Below are 22,553 nucleotides of genomic sequence, written 5' to 3' on the forward strand. Positions count from 1 at the left end.
AGAAAAAGCAAAGCAAGGCACTGTTCAGCATGCATCAATGTAATGGAAAATCAGTTCTTTTATTCTGGCTTTAATAACTGCAGCTTGATTAGAGAGAAAGAAAAAGCTATGAGAGAGAGAGAGAGGTGGGGGGGATGAGAAGGCCTGCCAAATTAGTTCTATAAGAATTCTCAACCTGTCTGCTCTCTGGCTTGCTATTCAAATGCTAATTGAGCCTTTTTGTAAACAGAATGGGTAATCATGGAAGACAAAAACAGACACAGAAAACAAATGAAATATCACACCTTATCAAAACCATAAAATGTTATGTTCTTTGGTCTCTTCAAAGAATATAGAAAAGCATATAATTAATATAATAAAATAAAATATAACATAATAAAATAATAAATAATAAAAACCGGTTCATTTTGAACAATGAAACCAGTCGTGTTATAATTAGATAAGAGGATTTATATTCACAGCTATAAACATGAAAGTGGACCATGAGACCGGATAAAGGCAAGGTTTTAATTCTTAAAAATTAATTACATGGCATTATTGTTATCAGTACACAGGATGCATTAATTATACAATTAATAATAAGATGAAAGGATCTTTTTTTCAACTTTAAATCACTTGGGGACATTTGGTTTTACACCAGAATTGTCCTTCAGGCATTTCTATAATCTTGTTACTATGCAAAGTCAAGGCCTTAAACCTGTTAGTGGAATTGGTGGATGGAATGAATCTCTCTTAATTTAGACTTGGTGCTTTCATATACTGCAATAAATTTTAGATTCCCCCCTGTAACTGGGATCTAAGGTGTAACAGATTTATTGCAACTTCTCTTAAAAGACTGATGTCATTAGAAGCACAGTATATCCAAACACACAACCACCTAATGGTCTTCCACAAAACCATCACCCAACACCAGTGTTGCACTTGGACTTCCAAATGAAGCTTTCTGTTCCTTCAGAGAGCCAGATCAGGGCTTTGTGCTCAGCAGCAGAGGAATATGTTCACCATAACAGAAGTATCAGCTAATGTTTTATGTCACAGCTCCTAGCACATGCCTTCTAACCCTATAACCAGGCCAATAGCTAATCTCAGTCTTGCTCAAACCAGATTCCAACTGCTTGAAAGCGTATCACATGAAGAATACTTGCCAAATTACATTTAAATTGTCCACCTTTTATATACAGTTATACACAGTACATCACAAAGAGACCCTCCTCCCCAACAGATGAAGTCTTGCCCAAGAAGGGCCAAGTTTAGCTGTCAGTAGGCCATCAGGAGAACATCAGCCAGGCTGGATGCCACCAGAAGTACTCAGATAGGCTAGGTACGGACACTGCACAGATCAGTGGGTATATTTGGGAAGACCCCTTGCATTTTTGCACAGTTGCATTGCATCACAATTACATTTTTTTTACAATTTTGTTTCTTGCTATACCTGGAACAGGACTCTCATGTTCTTGAGAAGGCTGTAAACTAGCAGAACTGAAGCTACAAAAGAAAGTAACCTCGCTATAAAGTTAGGAAATAGAGTCTATGCTGTCTCTTTTGCAGTTGGTTATACACGATGAAGTAAAATCCTTAGCATCCATTTTCAACAAGAATGTTTGGCAAATACCAGTGATCAGGAAATTGAATATTCAGCATTCAGTATAGGGTTGATTAATACATTTAGCAGTGTTTGACTCCATTTAACTGCCACAAAAACCTTACATGATTTCAAAATGGATGCGAAGGTCTTGCTTGATGTCACGAAAACTCTTGTAAAGGTTCATCTTTCAGCTTCAACATTTGAAAATGAAGAACCTTTAAGAATACAGTCCTGTGCTACTACCATTAAGTGTTTCCTTCCAAATGCCATATGGCTTTTCTGTAGTGTTTTTTGGTTTTGCTTCCTGTGTTTTGTTCCAAATTATGGCCATGTGGGAGAAATGAACATTATCTGCCTGTCACTTTGATTTCAGGTCTGTTCACTGTGATCGCCCACTTTCTGCAGTAAAGAGCTCACCTTCTTTTCATTTTTACCCTCCTCCTCCATATCCTGTCAGAGTTAGTTCTGTAGCAAAGGTACAGCAATCTGATAGGCACCTATTGTGAGACCGTTCATTTTTGGTTTGTGTTTTAATATAAGCTGCGTTTTGATTTGTTATTATTTGTACCATCACAGTTCCTTGAAAACCCTAGGAAGGGACAAGTTACCTCATTGTCCTCAGCACCGTTATCTAGGAACAAAGTAACTCCATCACTTTATAATCTCCATTGAAGAAGACAAATATTTTGCTTCCCCCCGAGGGCTGTTATTTCATTAGATTTGGACAGTCTTTCTTTAGAACAGCAACATCAATTTAGAGACTGAAAAAAAAAAAAAAGTCCTTTTCTAAAATCCAAGCTTTATTTGGACTAGCTGTCCAAATGTCCAGTGTTCAAATAGGAAACCAAATAAGAACCAACGTTTCTAAGGTAAAATTTTGTCCTGTGTTGGTTAAAAAAAAAAAAAAGAGAGAGAGAGAGAGAGAGTAAAATGTCTATATTTAAGCTAGCTCTATCAGTTATAATTCCATTATAATTGTATTAGAGTTGCACCTACCAATGATATTCAGTATCAAAAGCTCATTTTAAGTATTGAGTAACAAGAATGATCTGTTTTGGTCTGAAGGAGTTTACAGTACATATTAAAACAACAAAAAAAAAATCGGCAAATAAGTATTACTAACCAAGGACTGAACTCCAGGAGGTTCAGCCTTTCTGGCCACAGACTGGCGAGGCACCTGACCATGAGCATAACTCAGGTCTCATAGCTGAAGTCAATAACCCCAGCAACACTCTGCACTTTGTAGTACATGTCCACATGAAACAAAGTGGGAATGAAAACAAAGGTGACACCAAGTAGTTAAGATTAGTATCTTAAAAATTTTGAATTTATAATGCCGTCCGGAGTTATGCAAGTTACCTGGAGTTACACGGACAGAGAGAGCTCTTGCTGGGCCCACAAAAGAGCTTCCCTCATCTATGTGATTATTTTCTGTTTGTTTTTGTTCTTCACATTAGAATTTTTTCCTGATTTGTTTCTGCCTATTGAGAGAACCACTTGGGGAACTGGGAATCACAGAACATTATCCGTCACACGCACCCCTAGGACCCTCCCAGCCACCACTGAGCACCCATTTTGAGTGGACTGGGAGCACTGCACATCCCCAGTAACTTCTGTTTAACCAAGGCAGTGCCTGGAACATTTCTCAGAAAGCAGACCCTATCTCTATCAGAAACTGAATTTTCAAATGCAGAGCCTGAAGTTGCTGTGGTTTATCGTATTTTCCTTTCACACCCCACCCAATTTGCTTATAGTCAGTTGTTTGTAAACACAACAAAAGTCAGTCTTCTGAAAACTAAGGCTAGCTGTTATTTCTGCAAGTCTTCAGTCCCAGAGGGAAACGGTTAAAGCCAAGCATATTACAAACAGACCAGAGAACTTAGTACGTATTTTTTCTTCAGCTTCTCCCTCTTTTAACTATGACAACACAGTGCAAAGGTAAGACTAGAGGAGTATAAAGCCCTGGTTTGTGTTCCTAAGTATGTGTTTGTGTTCCTATATGTCTACATGAAGTTTGAAATGTAGCCAGAAATATTTACTGTAATATATTTACAGGTAGAAAAAGTGCAGCTAAATATTGGAAACTTTTCCACAAGATATAGAGTATTTATTCTATGGCTTTAGGTCAGCAACAGTAACAGTCTAATCTTTACAGAACACAATGCAGCACCATGTAAAAATGAGTCCAAAAGAAGAGATTTTTACTATTACATACTTCTGAAAATCTGCCTTGGTGCCGTCTTTGCAATGTTTTTAAAAACTCTGGTTTATTTTGTGTTAGTTTTTCTCCACCTGTTGTCAAAATCAAATACTTAAGTATAGCTGGTACACTATATTATCATTACCTAATAATATTATTTTATTTATTTATTTTTTTATCAAATAAGTATAGGTTCACATAAAAAAGACTTAATCTATATAGCTCAGCTTTCTGATGAAAGGTAAGTCTGAAAGGATTTTTATTTATGTTATGTTCCTTTTATAGAAAGCAAATTTATATGTAGGTCACTTAGGCATGTTGTAATTAAATGGGTTTAATGTTGCCCATGATCTTCACATTATTTTCTTTATTCATTACCAGTTTGGGTATTTGGGAAAAAAAAAAAAAAAGAAGAAAAATCATTAATAATACATCTTTCAGCTAACAGTTAGATGATAACAACACAGAACATATTTCCGGTGCGTACATGTGAAATACCAGATTTAGTTCACAGGAATTTCACGTGAACATCTTCCTGGGCATAACTAATTTTACACAAATAGTATATCCCCTTCAGCAGATTATGTTGATTTGAATGAAACTACTGTCTCAAAATAGAGGACAAGAACAGCAAAATGTTATTTGGGTTTGCTTTATACATGAGCAAAGGTCTCACTGGAGATCCTAACACACAAAGGATGACCATCAGTTTTCCCTCATTCTCCTCCAGTCTTCAAAATGAAACCCAGCGGTTGCACATAGAGGGGTTCAGATTTTTGCTCTGCCTTGTACCATAGGTGTTCAACTGACAGAGACAAAAGTCAGCATGTCAGACCAAGGCAGGTGCAGATCAGGATATATACAAGCTCAAATGAGCCTGTGTTTTTCTGTGGCTTTTAGACTACTTTAGATCCAAGAGATCCAAGGTCTGTGCTCACAGGTGATTTTACTGTCATCTTATCAAGCGGCCAGATACACCTGCAATATTTCTAAACATTACCATCTGAGTCTTCAGGAGCAAGTTGCTATGAAAAGCTGGCATTTGTGCTTTTCTTTCTTTCTTTCTTTTCCTTTTTTTTTTCTTTTTGCAAGTTTAATTAGAAACATTTTGCATGTTACACTAATCACCCCTTTGGGAGAAGAGAAGACAAAAGCTCTGCCAGCAAAACTCATTCTTTTTTGAGATCTTGATTTGTCAGACACTGGTATTTGCAAGCTACATCACAGTTCTGTCCCAGGCCAGAAACGTTAATTTGTGAAGTTCATAAAAATTCTGTATTTCACACACAACACTAGTATCATTTACAGTAGAATAAGCCCAAAATAGATTTGCTGAAACCCATAAGGTTACAGCAAAATATGATTGATGGAAGTGTGACATAAATCAAATTTTAAGCATTTACTGAGGAGTTGAAACAGCCTCACCTCCTGAAATAATTCATCTGAGCTCAGAAAACACAACATTTTTTCTCTTACAACTGTCCTAGAAAGACAGGTACTCAGCATAGGTCACAGCCAATGAAGCATTCATTTCTCCTGCCATACTACTTTCAAGTTTTGCTTCAACTATTCATCATTCACTATTTGTTAATTGTCTGTGTGTCACCCAGTGTCCCATGCGATCGAGATGGCTAATTACAGTCTCAATAATGAGCAGTTTGTGTGAATTGTACATGGCTACAGAAATCGTCAATGTTGAGAGTCAAGGAAGTTTGACTGACTATGACACAGTGCTTGACAGAATTGCAAATGTTCGGAACAGGAAGCAAACGGAGATGAATACCAAGTATTTTAAGCAAAATGCGCTAACAGACAATCTTATTCAGACAATAAGATCTCTGTTCCTGTGTGAAGGAACTGACAAAGGTAATAGACGTTTTCTAAATATTCATTTAAAAAAATCTATCCATGTAGATTTTTCATTAAAAAAGAAAAAGGTTAGGGACAGGCGTCTTAGTTAATCAAAAGGTAACTGTGAACAAGGTGGCTGTGGCAAGAAATGTGATTTTAAAAGGTACTTGCAGTAGGGATAAAGCAAGCTACACATGATCTCATATGAAATACTCTGCACAGTTCTGATCATCTATATGCCAGCAGGAAAAATTCAATCTTAAATAAACTTGACTATCATTATTATAATAACAAGGGAACAGAAACTGCATGGTACAGGAGAGAAAGGTAAAAACTCAATGAAAAGATGACTAGAAGTACAACAGAAAAGATCAGTGTAAGAGGAGCCAATACTGAAGAGTATGAATACACACTGGGCAAACAGCCTATTAACTTAATACAGCTTTGTAACTAGCAAGTGGATTCAAACTATTGAAGAGAAAGGCTCCAAAATAAACAGACTTTTTTGTTGTTTGCTTGTGGTTGGTTTTGTTTCTTTGTTTTGCGGTTTTGGGTTTGTTTTTTTTCGGTTGGGGGACAGGAATTTTAAAAGGAACTTTGTTCCATTTAAAATAAAACATCACTTGCTAGCCTTAAGATGCTAACTAAGCTGAGTAATCAGAACTCAGTTTAATAGAACTGAGTATTACTTAGTACATCCAAAACTTACTTTATTTACACTTTAAAAAAAAATCTTCCTTGAAAGTGATAACAGTTACTTAAGGAGCTATGGCTGGGAATGACAGAAGAAGGTTCAGAAATAGCACTCTCTGTTCTGCTATTTTCTCCTGTTCACTGACAGAATCGCTTCCAATTGCTGACCCTGATCCCAGTATTTGACTGGTGTATCACCCACTGGGGGTGAAGAGACAGTTCATTTTCCCCCTGAATCCCCATTTTTTACCTCTTTTCCTCCTGTTCTCTGCACAGTCTAATTTTGGACTCTCGTGCAGTAGCAGGCAGCTTTCTCCCAAATTGTTCCATTTTTCTCAGTTACCACTAGTGAGCCAAACAAGATTCAAACTTGTCCTCAGCCCTATTCATCCCCTTAAGACAGAGTTTTTATACCAAAATAGTAGGTTTGGGTAAACACCGGAGAGCAGTCTATCTTCTTGTGCTCTTTATAAATTGAAACCTTGTCAGCCCGCACGGAAACATTTCCTTGAAACACTTTGCAGTGTCGATAAATATCTGTGAGGGATTATATAAATACAGCAAACTTCATCGAGGTTCTGAGTGGATAGAGAGGAGGCAGCTAACACAGTGTTAACGTTTCCAATATATTTTTCCACTTTGCACACAGTAGCTTCGTATTCTTAGAAAAGGACGGCTTGCTCACGCTCTCTTCATAAAATAGACAAACCTTTCACATACTTCACAGGCAGAAGACAAGGACGACAGAGCATTGTAGGGAGCCTGTTCTGCTTTTGTGTGTCCTTACGTAACGGGGAGTTCAATGTGCCCGAAGTGACTGCAATGACCTAAAGGAGCTTTTAACATCCCATTCTTCCAAAAGTTACGCATTCATAACCACAGTAAAATAATTCACATTACCAGTAATTGCTAGCAAAAGAGGTCTGAACAATGCATAAGCCCTCTCTGAAAGCCTCCACTGTCATGATTGGTGTCAAGGGCCGGCCCTGTACTTACTTTTGCAAGAAAAGCATGTTTTCAGAAGACAGGATTTTCCAGCAAATGCCATGGGCAACAGAGCTAGTAATAGACAGAACGGCTGCTCCGGCTTGTGCAACATGGAGATGGACTGGAAATAGCATAGCAACCCGAGACGTGACCACAGCTGTGACTGTGGACTGACTTCAGCATCCGATATTACCAGAGGGAACAGTTACCAGAGAGGATGAAGAAGATTGGGGTCACCCTGACTTCCAGGACCCCACCAGAATCCAGGTGTTGTTACGTGCTGAGCCTGGGACCCAGAAAGGGTAGTTATTTTCAGAGGCTGAATGTGTACAGTCAGATGTGATCGAAGAAAAGTAGAAAGGCAGAAAAGAGATGCACAAAAATGATAGCATTGTTGTGGTTTCAAAGCCATATTATGGCCTACCACTGATCCAGGTATTTATAGGAGTCCCTGGGAAGGCAGGAAGACACACAATTGCGACACTCTGAACAAGAACACAGCTCTTCTTTGGCACGGAATCAATGAAGCTGATTTTTTGGTCAAGAGTGTGTCACACACAAAAAACGGAGCCTCATCTCAATGCAGACTTTAAAGTCTGTGCTGAAATCCAGATATATTTCCCTTTTGGGGAGGGTACAGGAAATGAAAGTGGTGCTTTTGGAAATATATTTCAAAACGAATAATGTTTCAAAGACTGGCTATGAAATCTTTTACAATATTAAATGTATTTATTTTTTAAAAACAAAGAGAAGAAAATGAAAGCTTTACTCAGTCAATAAAATTATCTCTATACAGGAAATTTCAAGCCAACTTTTGAGCAATTTATTTTGATGTGAAAGAAAAAAAAAGGCAAAATATCTCGGACTAATATGTGTTTATTTAAAAGAAGTTTTTAGCTCAGCCACTGATCTAAAAGTCAATATTCCCCTCAGCTCTAGGACCCAAAGAGAACTGTCTCAAGTATTAACTCAAAGGACTAAACAAAATCACTTCTTTAATTAATGTGATTTTCTAAGAAGAGGAGACTCAATACATTTGAGAATACCAATGTCTCTTAAGACAGGTTTCTTCACAAGCTCATCTTAAGAAGATTTCTCTGTACTTCTTTCCTATGCATATGTGTTCCTAGGAACATTTAATGAGCTTCTAAGTTACTAAAGAAAAAAGTAGTCTAACTACTTACTTTCTAGATCTCTATTGAATTTCTTATTAATTAACATATTAATGCTCTGTTTTCTTAAATTTAACTTTAAAGAAAGCAAAAGAACTTTTTAAATTAAGTCATGAGACAAGAATGCTAACAGCTTTTTTCACTCTACTAATTCGTATACTCATTAAAATTTCTGAGGTTTTTAAGAAGAAAGATAGCAATGACAATGTTTCTATTTTTAAAACAAAATCCACTTGACAAACTAAGCTCTTTGCTGGCTTCTTTGGATTTTTTCATCTGACACAAATTAAGTCAAACTCTTTGTTTTAATCATACAAATGGTTTAAAGCATACATTCAAACAAGTAAATCTTAATGGTTCTGAATCCACCTACGTGGGTTTTTTTTGTTTTGTTTTTGAAAATATGTTTGTACATTGTGAAGGTAGCATGTAGCTACCTTCCCAAATTGGGCACCAGGGGTATCTGCAGGCCTCCAAAGGCCATGCTACCAGTTGCTGGTGGGCCAAGGTGACTTCAAGCCTTTCCTGGCTCTCTGCCATCACAACGTACAAACATATTTTCTGTTGTTCCCTTTGTCTATCACAAATATAGCCTGAAAAAATATGAATTTGGGAAGGCTTTAAAGGTGTGTTTGTTATTCCTTCTTTTCATCAGTAATGGTCAACTGATGTTGTTAAAATGCAACGGGTACATTAATAAAATACACACTATTGTGAAGAAGTTGTTAAAATATAACAGATTCGTCAAAAGGCAGTTCCTCTGTTAATCGTGACTCTGTTCAGCCACCACCCAGTGAGGAGGTACCTAGAGAAATACTGCAGGTTCCACGAAACAAACAGAAACAAGTGTTCACTCTCACACCCATCTGAATACCACTCCCTCCTTTGACTTTTTCTTCTTGTTTGCACCAGATTTAGCTTCTTCTTAAAGAATTAGTGCCCCCGTGGAGCAGGCAAAAACCTTACATCCTCAGAAACACAATTCTGCTTTACGTTAGCATGGAACTGGGGTTCCTTCCTCTAGCGAGGCTCTCTCTGAGCTCTGCTCCAGGTTACTCATTCAACATGCAATTTCTTTTACATGCAAGTAGACAGCAAATCTATCTCTGCTTGCAACATTGTTTTTTAGAAGACAGCCATGATCCAACTCCACCACACAGAACTTCTGTTCCTGCCTGTTAGCCCCACCTTGCACATCACTTTTCCCAAGCCCACGTAAGCCTTTTTTCTTTCTTTCTTCCCCCTGTGATGTCTGCGATAAACTTGCCCTTTTCCTTGCTTCCACTGGCCAAGGAAAACTAAGACGTCTTTCTGAGATGAGGCAGCAATACGAGATTTAGTATAGGCTCATCTTAGGTGCTATATTTCTCTTCAAAAATCAAGCCAAAAGGAGAAGAGGAATTTCAGAAGGTCAAAGTGGAAAAACAAAAAAACCTTCTCCTTGTGATGCAAGCAACGGAATAAAAGACTGGGATCAGAACAATACTTCTACCACTATGTGCCGCCATGTGTGTGTAGTGTCCACAGAAAAACTCCACCAGTAGAACAAAGATAATCACTTGTACAGGCATGGTGATTTCAGATGTTGATATGAACTCTAGATTTATTGATCACATGCAGAACTAGTTAAAGGTAGATTTACATGAAGAAAGTTTCACTGGTAAGCTGTTCAAAAACAGATCCCCGATTCCATCTAGTACACCTCCAGACAATGAGGCTGAAGCAAGGGAAGCTCTCTCAGTGATGAATGTACACACTTAGGAATAGGAGGCTTGTGGTGATGTTTCTCCTGCCAGTATGATGACTGGCTTCCTTTGCTTGAACAGAACATTCAAATCCACAATGATTTTAAGAGTATCATTTCTACCAAGACTATCAAGACTTCTCTAAAAAAGAAGAAACAAGTGCAGCTGTTGAAAGACTTATCAAGTCATCAGATCATTCACTAATGATCAGTGAATCAAACAGAGAAAGCCTGATGCAGTTGTCGTGCTTCTCCCTCTACTCCCTTTTTTTGTTTCACTTTTCTTGCACAATCCACAAACTGAAAACACATTGGTCTGCTGAAGAAATGTGATAGAAAAATAGATAAGGCCTTGAGACCTCAGAGAAAATGGAGAAGTCCACTGTGCTAAAGTGATGTCTTGCCCTGTGAGTATTCCAGACCTTATCACTATATGCATTTTGTAGCTATCTGCATTGAGCATCTTTCTCATGATTTTCTTCCTACTTGCTGCTTAGCTATGCCCTGCCCAACCTTATTTTCTCTCTGTTGGCTGCCAACCACAGTATTACCCTCCAATGGTAGAGACCATGTAGGTTAATAAACAAACATTAAACTTCAGTAGGCTCAACTACCCAGAAATACCCGTTAGCAGTTCTACAATTGTTTGGCCACTTCAGAAAATACTACAGTGCCTATCAAAATTTATCTGCACTTGCTGAAATTCTAAAAACAAGGACAAAGGATGGTGTTAATAATAATCCTTATTTTGTTTTTACTTTTGTTTCTTCAACAGTTTACACTATTTCCTTTACTTACTTCAATTATTTACCCGTGCAATCTTACTTGACAGAATAGTCGAGTTTGCTTCTGGAATATGATTTTAACTCCTTGTACCCCAAATGAATCCAGCTGCAGAATGTAGCGATCAAAATGTCTTAATGATCAGCTGTTTGAGTAGATAATAAAAACTGAACACAGTAGTCTTAATTTCCCTTAGTGCTTGAGATTAAATTATACCCCAAGCATCCTCTCAGATTCAGGACAAACAATATCAAACAATACTTTCTTCTAGCATTACAGTTTCCAGATGAAAGAAGATGGAAAAAAACAACACAGAGATAATCAGCTTAGGCTATAACACAAGACATTACTTCAGATATATGAAGCCCAGGAAAAAAAGGGGCAGGAGAACCAAATAAAGCATTCAGGATCTGGATTCATACGCATGTGAATAACAACCATACCTGAGAATTCTGTATGAAATGCACAAATTCTGACCAAAAAAAAATCTTACAGATGACCATACAAGCTGTTTGATGTAAAGCTCATGTCTGTAGAAAAAGTGTTTAGATTACACTAAAATGTGAAGAATATCATAAATACACTATAGTGCCTTGGTATAGGAAAAAAAAAAACAGATGGAGCTTTCTTTAGTCAAACCTCAACTTGAAAGACACACACTGTGTACAGCTGAAGCTTAGTTGGTGGTGTGCTTCATGTCCTTCATGTAAAATATTCTGTCACTTTTAATTTTGTATCTTGTTTACTTTCTCTGTTACAAAAGAACTGGGACTTGTTTTTAGCAGCTCTGATTAAGTTTCTATTGATTTTTGAGATAGGAAATGGAACTTTCAGATTTCCCACATGAATTTAAAGCAAGTCAGATATTAACCTCGAGGTAAAACATCTGCCATGACATTCAAATAGACAAGTACTATCTTACTGAAAACAGCATCTGTGCTCAAAGCTCAGTGCTTCAGATTTGGATTTTAAGAACAATGCAAGCAACAGGACTGTATTTTTACATGTGTATATACACATAAATGTGTTCACTTCCACATTTATTCAAATTTACATTCAGTTACATATTCATTATCTCACACACACAGTTAAAGCACAGTTAAAGTAGCTAAAGAAGCGAGTTACGGATGATGTTAAGGGGGATTAAGAAGAATGTGAAAGGCAGCACAAAGTTGGGAAGAGCCTTATTTATTTATTTTTTTACATCACTCACTTTTATTGTGCCTAACTTTTTAAAGAGAGTTCACTATTTTTGAGGATCAGCATCCCCTTCTGCATCCAGCAATGTGTCAGATATGTGCATACACTTTGCAGCTTTTAATTTTCACTAACAAATATATCATTGCTACAGGTAGTGGTAGATGGTATTTAGTAGACGAACACAAAACAAATATGCGTACAAAGCTGACATATATGCCGTAAGTAGCACTTACTGAGCAGAAAACCATTACTTTCAAATTGATGGACTACCATCACAGTAGTCTCTTCAATCTAGTTGTTTGGCAATGTATGTAATATTGGTGAATATTTCCACAATATACACCTTTGGGAAGATTCTGAATAATAAAGTCCATCCAAAATGAAAGAAAAATTCAGATGAAAGCAAAAGAAAAAATTGAAGGGAAAAAATGTATCTTTAGAAATGGAGCTGAAACATGGTACTACTTTTCCATTTTGTCAAGCATCCATGACTATTACAATTTGGTGGTGGTTAAAATGTCTGTCTGCCTAAAAAGCTAGAACGCACCAAGTATTTTATCCAACAGGCAAGTAGAGGGGACATTTTCAGCAATACTTAAGGACTTCAAAAAGTAAATTATGCCTGCTATCTTATCATTATAAGAGAGATCATGCTGAACTTCACATCTGGCTGGTAACAAACATGGAACCGTCCTATATGTGCCCTTTGCAATAGAAGGAGTATTCTGCAGCTGATTAAACTCTGGTCAGTATCTTGAGACCTATTAAAAAGATAGGTGGTTCGATGCATTCAAAAAACCCTTGTAAAATAGTTTTGATCAGCAGAGTAGAACTCCTTTGCAATGCATAAAGGAAAAAATATAAACATATATATATATATCTACAAATAAATTACTCTTCCATTGCTGAATTAACATTAGAGCTGTCACCAAAAAGGTGGAAAGATAAAGGACATTTGAGGGATTTTAGGAAATGCTCTAACCCAAGAAAATCAGCTTCAAAAGGGATCAAAACATTAACTAGATGTTGGAAAAGATGAAACCATTCAATAAATTTGCACCTAACTGAAATCTAAACTTAAACACAACTACTGCAGACCAGGTAAATCATCTCGTAGAAGGCCTTTTAAATGGTACTTTTGGAAACACGAAAGCATACCAATATTAAAAAGTCCAGCTGTATTTAATAACAACTGGCCCAGGCCCCTAGCTATGAAAGATAACAAAGGTCAACTTTATGAACAGGTTAAAATAAACAAATAAAGAACATTCAGCATCTTTTATTACTGCCTGTAAGTTTGAAGTACAAACATATTCTGCGTATCAATAAAGTGTGTAAAATCTTGCAAGACATTTCTACAACTCCAAGCTGCTGTTAAATTTGCTGGAAAATTGGAGCTGTGCCGTCTTTTCTTTAGCAGTGATTCAAGATGCCTCTGGTTCTCCTTGTTCATTGTTGTGCCCTGGATTTTCAGAAAACAATTAAAACACCCTAAAAATGGAGCCTCATCCCACCAGTTAAACTAAATGCCCTGTGCTTTTTCACATCAGACTACAAAAGTTAGAAGGATGTGTGCATGCATGTGTGCTTGTGAAAGACTGCACGGTTTCCAGAATACTTAATAAAAAGGTAATAAATATGTAACATGAAAAATGGCACCACTAATTTCCCTATTGAAAAAAATTACAATACTATTGTGGAAAAGTCTAATACATTTCTATTACTACTAAATTCTTTGTGAGAAAGAAACTTAAATACATTACCACCTTTTTCGTTATCAACATGTTCCAATTTTATTTGGTGATTGCCTCTAGAAAGATCGCAAAGCAACTGCAGCTAGACTAGAGAGCTGCTTATGCAGCAAAACTATTTGAGGAAAGGTGGTTTCCACCTGAACAACTTTGGGCTATTGACATTTATAAAAAGTATTCTACATATTTCCCTTTGTATACCTAAAGATATCAGCCTTTGAGTACTGAAACTTGGTCATTTTGAATTTCAGAAGACTGGCAACTCCTCTGAATTTGCCAAAAAAGGTAATCAGCATTTTCTCCTCTACATTTTTCTCCCCTACAATGGAAAATGATCTCTGGATCCCTGTGCACAGAAATTCATATGACATCACTACGTCACATATTCTGCAGGTTTAGGAGCCATGCATTTAACAAATGATACACTGACCCAGTCACAGGTAATCCATAATTTTTTTGTGAAGATCATTAAATAGGAAATCATCACCTGTCCCTTCAACTGTTTTTTGTTATCAGTGTCTATTTCTGACTATAGGGGTGTCTTACCACCAGCCTTCTCCAGCTGCTGTGAAGCCTTCTCACTGGCTTTATGTATGCATCAGAAACATAGAGGCCTCAGAACAGGCAGCTCGGTACACGAGTTATTACCAGGATCTATTGAAATTGAATAAATATAGCCAAAAGAGAAAAGAAATGAATTCTGGTTCAGATCTTCAACTGAACTAGACTTAGCCACATTTGAAATGCACATCTGAACAGGGCATTTTTAGTCACTTCTTGTGAGCATTTCGTTTCCAGGCACAGATGTTCAGAGAAAATACATTTTCATCTCAGGAAGAGATCATTTAAATTTAGCCTTCTGTGAACAGTCATACCAGTCAGGGAACAAGAAAAACACCAGTCAAATTATATGACTAATCGTTTTTAGGTTGTGCATGGATATATACTTGAATTTCAGATGCCAATCTGAAAAAAGTGCTTCTGAGCTATAAGGAACATTCAGGAAAAGTGCTGCGTGTTTGTGGGAACTTTGGTAATGGCAAAAGAGACACCAATCTTCAGAAGAATTGCTCAAAACAAATTATTTAAAAAAATGTTTATGAAAAACATATTTAAAACCTATTTAGAAAGCAACCTGTCCTCAATTTTATTGAAGCTCTAGTGACAACTCAATACTTCAGTCTTCGATGACTTTTCTATAAACAGTAGAGATTCAAACATTAATGAATGAAAATTAGTTCGTTTGAATGAAAATTAAAAATTGGAACCACTGGAAAGACATCTTCCAGACATGTTCTTCAGGCTGGAATGATTCAGAGGCTTTGAATTCCTAGTCTAATGAATCTCACTGAAATCTTGTAGTTGACAACTAACCCTTTTCAACAAAGAGTTTCATACAGAATTACCCTTTTCAAGGTAGTTCCCCTGTTCCCTTGTTCTCAGCGGGCTGAGGTTACGGGTGTCTGCAGTAAAAATGTGCTGTTTCAGAACTGCTACCACTTTCTATTTCTCCACTGGGAGTAAAGCCAAACTACTCTGAGACCACTGTCTTCCCCACGTACTGTCAGTCTTAAATCTGTAGGACACACTGGAGTCATTTTAGATAAATGTCAAAAAGAGACAGAGGGCATAAAAGCAGAAAGAAGACAGCAGCTTTTCTTTGCAGGAAACAATATTCCATGACAGAAGATAAATATTTATTTCAAGTGAAAATAAGTTGGAAAATATTTTTAAAAACTCTGCATAAAGAAGAAAAACGTAATTAATCTTTTGAGAAATGCACTACAATAGAAACCAGTGGAAAAAATAAAAATGTTTCTGTTTATATGGAAGGTGATTTAGCTGCTTTCTTGAAGCCTCACTGTGAATGCAAAGCCACCCTAGCAATAATAGTTCATGTGCCTCTTCTTTCATTTCTGTAAATAGGCATGGCATTAGTGCATGAGGATATTGTTATGCCTAAGGTTTGTCAAGTATTTTTTGATCTTCAGATTGTGAGTTCTAGAAATGGAAAAACCACTGTTATTGTTTTACCTTGTCTTCACAAAAGATTAACATTCACTATCATGTAATATACATCATTACGTTAATTAGGTGGAGATTTGATTCTGATCAAAGCTAATTTTAACCACAGCCTTTCATACACTCTTTGAACATCTTCTGACAACTACTTTCAGTGAATATGGCAATATTCCTACGAATTCATATTTAAGGTAATTCTTTCGTTGTTAAGCAAGTGTAGAGGAGAAAGTCCTCAAATATTGAGACACATTCAACTGGTTTAAATCAATATAATTACTGGAACTATGCAAATTTTAAATCCAGGTATCATTCTGTGTTTATAAGGTACTTTACCAACAAATGGCTTGGAGGAATGACAGGGCCCTGTATACCTGAGATGAAGTCTAACCCATTAGAGGCATCAAGTAGTAGATTAATACATAGTTATTTTCCAATCTGTGTTTGTTGTTTTGCTATGATCAAGGTTACTCAAGTAAACGATCAGGTACTATATTGTTACCTAAAGCATGAACAAGGTGTGTCTACTGAAAAATTAACAAAATGAAATAAACATGTTACCAAGGGAAGCCAATAATTTTATTCTTAATTCCATAAATAATAATGTAGGCTTATTTTTCTAAATGGTCCCACCCTGAATTAATCAGCCAAAATAACTTGGTGAAATAAGAAATCTTCATTTCCTGCTGCCTATGGCTCACTTTTGGGATTCACACCCCAGAGTTACATACAATAACTGAAGCCTCAGAAAAATATGAGACATGATTTCAAGTCTTGTGTATGAATAAGAAAAAATACACTGGATTTTGTTCCTTTGGTTCTTTCCAGAATGCTGTTACTTAATTTCATGCAAAGGAGGCATAAAACAAGGTTCTTAATTAGTTCTTGATACAGTTTATCTGCTTTTATGAGGGTTTGTCAGCACAGCATGAACCAGAATCATAGGAGACCACTACTTAGCTTGAGTTTATGCATGATTTGTCTTTAAGAACAAATTGGTTTGAATTGATAGATCGCACAGTAATTGCAGACACCATTGACTTTATCTATATAACAGGTCAGATGTGATTGGGATGCTCCCTTTTCAAGTGGTGTATTTATCTTTGGGATGACAAAACTCTGCATGTATTTAAGACCATAAATGGCATGTATTTGCAGGGATTTATGTTAGTTAGTTTGGAAGTCATTTATCAGCTGAAAAGCAGAAATAGCTCCCCACAAATGAGGAAAAAAATCCAAATGTTTCCGCTGCTATATTGTTTTGTGGATTATAGATACTGCTGGCAGTAAATGCAAACTCTCAAACTGCTTCCTCAAAGTACCAATTAACTCTCACAACGCCCTTGAGAAGAGAGTAAATATTATCACAACACTTTACAGGTGAGGCTGCTGGTGTACCAAAAGGCAAACCTGCCTCCACTAGCACAACGTGATGCTTGATAATGCAAGAAGAGAGATTGTGACTTTTTGGGTACATTTTTCATTCTTAACTAGGAAAACAAAGAATGTTTTTTACAGAAAACATTCATGTGGTGTCACTGAAGCAGATATGTTACTTATCTCTGGCCATGTCAGGGAGAGGTTCTCAAGGTGATGTATTTGTTTCAAAGCCACTGGATCCTACATAGCATGGGAATTGAAGATCTTGCAGCTACAATAAGGAAAATGCAATGGTTTCTACATCAGCAGAAGAAAGGCTCCAGCTTTCTGAAGTTGCAGAAATATTTGAGTCAGCTGGAATTCACTCAGACATTTGAAGGCAACTAGAGACACGAGGGTTAGAAATAACCATTAAAACATTTTTTTTCCTGTTCTTTAATGGGATAAAGAAACTTACACCACTTCCCTGCAGGTAGGTGTATCATACATGACAAGTGTGCTCACTCAGGGTGGCCTTACTTACTTCTTTTATTAGTCTTTGCACTGCCCACAGGCCTTTGCCTAAGACGCTCTGCTAAGGGGTATGCTTTGCACTCAGCCAGCTTAAGATCAAGAAGAGGCTAAGCAGTCTTAGAGCATCTGTGCCTGCCTGACTTATGTGTGTTATTACTCTTTGGCCACTAACCAGAATCTGGACAGGGAAGTTCGGGGCTGCCAAATATCTGCTGCTCTTCTGGGAAGGGAGGAGAGCGAGGAGTTGGCTCAGTCATGCTAATACAGCGCACCCAGCCTGCACCCAGCACTTCCATCACTGCCTCAGGCATTCTGCCCACTGCTGCACAAGGCTAACAGGATCTGTCCAGGATCAGAAAGGATTTTGCTTATTAACTGTACATCCAATCTAAAAAAAAAAAATGAAGGAAAAACAGCTTTCCATTTATATTTCCCCTGAAATATTTTGTAAACTGCAACCATATGTATGCTTTTTGAATATTAATGTGAAACCCTTCTGAGGGTTACGGTTTCTTCCCAGGGAATCCTAAAATGCTTTACATTCATGGGCATGATCCTCCAAGTGCTGGCCATGAAGAATTCCCCATGGCTCCAGTGGGGGTTCTGCTTGAGAGGTTTCAAAGCTTTTAACAATATTAGACTGTAACAGCACCCCAAGGAGCTTGTGAACATGCCAGCCAGTATGGAGCAGAGCTAACCACTACTCTTAAAAACATGTCACAGGATCTTTCATCGACAGACTAGACAGATTATTTGAGAATGACTCGAACTGCTCACACCCACAGCTCCTGCCACGTGCTCACCCCAAGCACTTCAGTTACCGGAGAGTGTGAGTCCTGCTGCACAAGGACACGAACCACTGTGGCCTTGTTCAGACACAAGGCAATGGGGACAGGAAATCTGGGGCACTGCTAGGTGTCACTGGTTTTAAGAAATTCAAGAGACCTCCTGACATATGACTAGGGTAAAACCTTAGTATGAAGCTGGTGTAAGTCTGGGGCTTGCTTGCACCATATGAAGTGACTGAGATGGGCGGCAAACTTGGGGAGCAGGTGGTAGGCAGTGTGTTTCTCAAAAGGTTACCTTAAGCTTGAAGTCAGTTACCGCATTTTAGACACCAAAGATTAAACTGCTTTAATTTAAGATCTATAATACTGTATATAATTATTAATTTCTCCTCTGTATTCTCAAGCACACCATGAGACAGTATGGAAAAAGGCCATGGCATGTGAAAATCGGATGGTGTTATGTAATTCTGATATATTAATAACACATCATAATCCTATGTGTTATGCAATTAAAGGTTGTATAAACATTGAATAACATGACAGATGAACCTAACTTGCATGAGCAACATCTATTTTTCTAACTTATACTGCATGATTTTGTAAACCAAATAATTTTCTTTAAAAGTTATTTATGTGCATATAAAAGGTAACACAGCAAAAAAGTATGAGAGCTTAATGTGCTAAGGATGAAAGGATATTTTGTCTTTTAATTATGGAAAGCTTTTTTTTATTTAATTTGCTACTGGAATACTGGATGTTGGCTTTATTTTTAGTACTAGTTCCATTGCTAATATTATTACTTGTACTTTTTTTTTCTCTCCATCAAGAAAATACGTGGATTCATAAAACGCTGGCAAGCTAGAATAATATATAAATAAATAAATAAATAAACAGCACAAACTTTCACGAAAACTCTCTCCCCCCTTTGGTTTAGAGGTCTATGAAAGTTGGTGAAAAGAAGATGAAGAGAATAACTCTCTGTTGAGTTTCTCAGCACTGTTTTGCACCAAATGCAGTAGATGTTACACCAATCACCATTTCCAGTTAGTGGAGAACACTGAATTTGGCACACCTGTAATTTTCAATAAGAGCCAATCCCCAAATTAAGGAGCCTCATAACATCTACCATAATCATTTATGTGCTCACTGATGGTCACATCTTCAGAGGACACCGTTATATGCTTTTATTATTTTTTTTTTAAATCAAAAGCAGCATCTTTATGTAAGTGCTTTTTGCCATCAGGCACTTGGCAGGAAATCCCAAGGTAGGCTGTAATAGAAATTAATGATAATCTGTGATGGAAAAATAACGGAAAAACTTGAAAGCTGCAGCACAAGCACTTGCTTGTAAAAGGTACGGCCAACTGTCAACCTTGTACGTTCAAGATAAGGTACCTGTTTTGATAGCTTAGATCCTACAATCAATACATGAACACATGGAAAAACTGGCATTTCAGTTTGGAAGCTCACACGGAAACCAGCTGCCCCTGCCTAGGCACAGCCATTTTGCAATTTCATCCTAAGAATGTGCGTTGCTTGTCAGGGCACTATATTGATGAATACCTTTATACTGAAGAAATCTGGCAGAATTCACAATCTACTCTTTAATTTCTGAAATGAATGCTAATTTCAATAGGATCATTGCCCAATAGAAGAGCAACTTGTATTTTCAATAGCATACTAGCCTTCCCTGCTGTAACATATGTTGCTATGCTGCAATGCATAAAGGAATTACCATTTCTGAAGGACACAGAGGGACAGCAACTTTGAGAAATCACATGTATTTCAAAGTGATGTAAGTTTGAAGTTTATGGCTACTGATTTGGATTAATTGTCCAACTTTAGCCCAACTTGTATTACACTGCCTAATTTTCAACTACTGGAGAGCCTTATGAACCAAGGCACAATTCTGTCTTCCTGACTACAGTCTGAGTGGTTTGTACTTGTTACCAATACATGGTGTGGCTCATGGCATTAGTGGTTTGTCACATTTAGCTGCAAATGACTTTGGGCATGGAGCTCCCAACACAGTGCTGTAATTTGGTCAATACAACTATCTGAAATCCCTGCAAACTGTTATACTTGTACATAGTTCGTGTCAAAATCTGCCTTAAATGCACATTTTCTTAGAACACATAAAATTGACTAATACAGCTAAAGCAAAATAGCTTTCTAATTATATGACATCTAATTGAAGACTTATCTATTTGATAAAGAACAATGCTCAAAGTAGTTCTTTAGTTCTCCTAGAAAGAGAAAGAAAGCACTAAACTGAAGTTACAGTTTAGAAGAGACATTTTTTGTCAAAATAAAAGAGGAGGGAAAAGTTCTAGTACAAGACAGATTTGACCACTGAGGCTTGATGCTACAATGCATAGTTTTGTTTGTTCCATGATAAAGAAGGAATCTGGTTATGTGTATTTCTAAAATAGTTGGATAAAATTCTGCATTTGGTGTAGCCAATGAGAGTTTTTCCATCAATTTACAGTCAAAGTCTCACCAGTTGTCTCTGGCTATGCTAGTAACTGCAGCCTATGTAATGCCTGTCCTTTCTAAGCAAAAATATTTTAAGTACTTCGTTCCTGGTATGCCAGCCTGTCACATATCTGCCACAGATGTAGCAAGTACATATATTATTTACATTTTTGTCATTTAAATTGTGCAAGTACTGTTACTGTCAAACTTTGACTGCAGAATGAAGTGCAGGGAGACAAATAATATACCTTCATTCTCCCTGACAACAAACTACAAGAAAATATGCACTAAAAAATAAACTACATCATTAAAATATTTGATACATAATTAAACCACTTGACTTAGTATTAAAACAGTTAATGATGAGTGACTGCTGACTCGCATGGCTTTTATCAACTGGTCTCTCTCTAGTGTTATTATAGAATGTTCTTTCAATGCTGCAATGAGTGTACAGTAATTTAGTATCATGACAACATCATATGCACTCTATGTATTTCTGCTGTGTTCCAAAGATTGGCCTTTCCTGGTCGTTAGTCTTTAACTAGGTTAAAATTCTCAATAGCTTAGTAACATGCATAGAAAATTTCCTTACAAACACCTATGTGAGAAGAGGATAAGTAACCATCAGCCAAATGTTTAGCCAAGCTTTGTAACGCTAAGCACTTGACAACTGACCACCATGTTCTATGCGACAGCATGCTCCCTGTAGTCAGAATCAATATATTTTTGCATGGACACCACTATGCGGTGAACCAGTGATTACAGCATTTTCCTATTCCTAAAATCAAAGCTCTTGTTAAAGGTTAAGGTCTGCCACCTACTGAAATTATTGCAAGGAATACAGGAAAATTCTGCTGATGTCCTTCATGAAGAAGAACAGAAAATAGCACAGTAACTCAAGTGAATGCATATATGATGTTTTATGTAATTCTATTTCTACACAGTATATGAAAAGTCAATATTAATGTACTAGAGTATATTCCTCCTTTGATAGACAGAAATTCCATCTGTTACAGCTTTTATATATGGTTGTCTCCAACTCTCCCACTTTGTTTTAACATGGTTTGCTCACAGGACTGGTAGTTAGACCATCTGGCTACAGCTTCTTCTACATCAGACACCATCTTCAATTTCAGACATTCATTTCTCTGTGTTCCACATTTCTTCTAAATTAGACTCCTTTTTGTCTGCTTTATTTACTGTGATTACAAATGCATACTTAATACAACAGTCATGGTGCAGCTGTTATCTATGGCCTGAGAACATCAACAGCATGAAGGATCACAGAAACCCACTGTCAGTGATGTTCCCCATTGGAAGCCTCCTGAGAAAAGTTCTTTTTTCATGCGCTGTAGAGCCTAACCTTAACAGCTTTCCATAGCCTGTGCCAGGTTATTTCTGTGCTCTGATTC

At 37.1% G+C, this 22,553-nt stretch overlaps 1 protein-coding gene across 21 annotated transcripts in view; it reads right to left on the bottom strand.

Moving 5' to 3' along the window:
- Window positions 1-22,553, bottom strand: part of LOC310881738 (uncharacterized protein) — a 796,919-nt gene that overhangs the window by 388,202 nt on the left and 386,164 nt on the right. For 3 of the 21 annotated variants that reach the window (XR_014572548.1, XR_014572549.1, XR_014572550.1), the window contains one exon: window positions 3-17,636. The exons of the other annotated variants lie outside the window; for them this stretch is intronic. The gene's annotated coding sequence lies outside the window, so the exon portion shown is untranslated. Of the gene's footprint in view, window positions 1-2; window positions 17,637-22,553 lie in introns of those variants that run through there. 21 annotated transcript variants of the gene reach the window in all.

Source organism: Anser anser (assembly GCF_964211835.1).
Source record: "Anser anser genome assembly, chromosome: 14".
NCBI classification, from domain to species: domain Eukaryota; kingdom Metazoa; phylum Chordata; class Aves; order Anseriformes; family Anatidae; genus Anser; species Anser anser.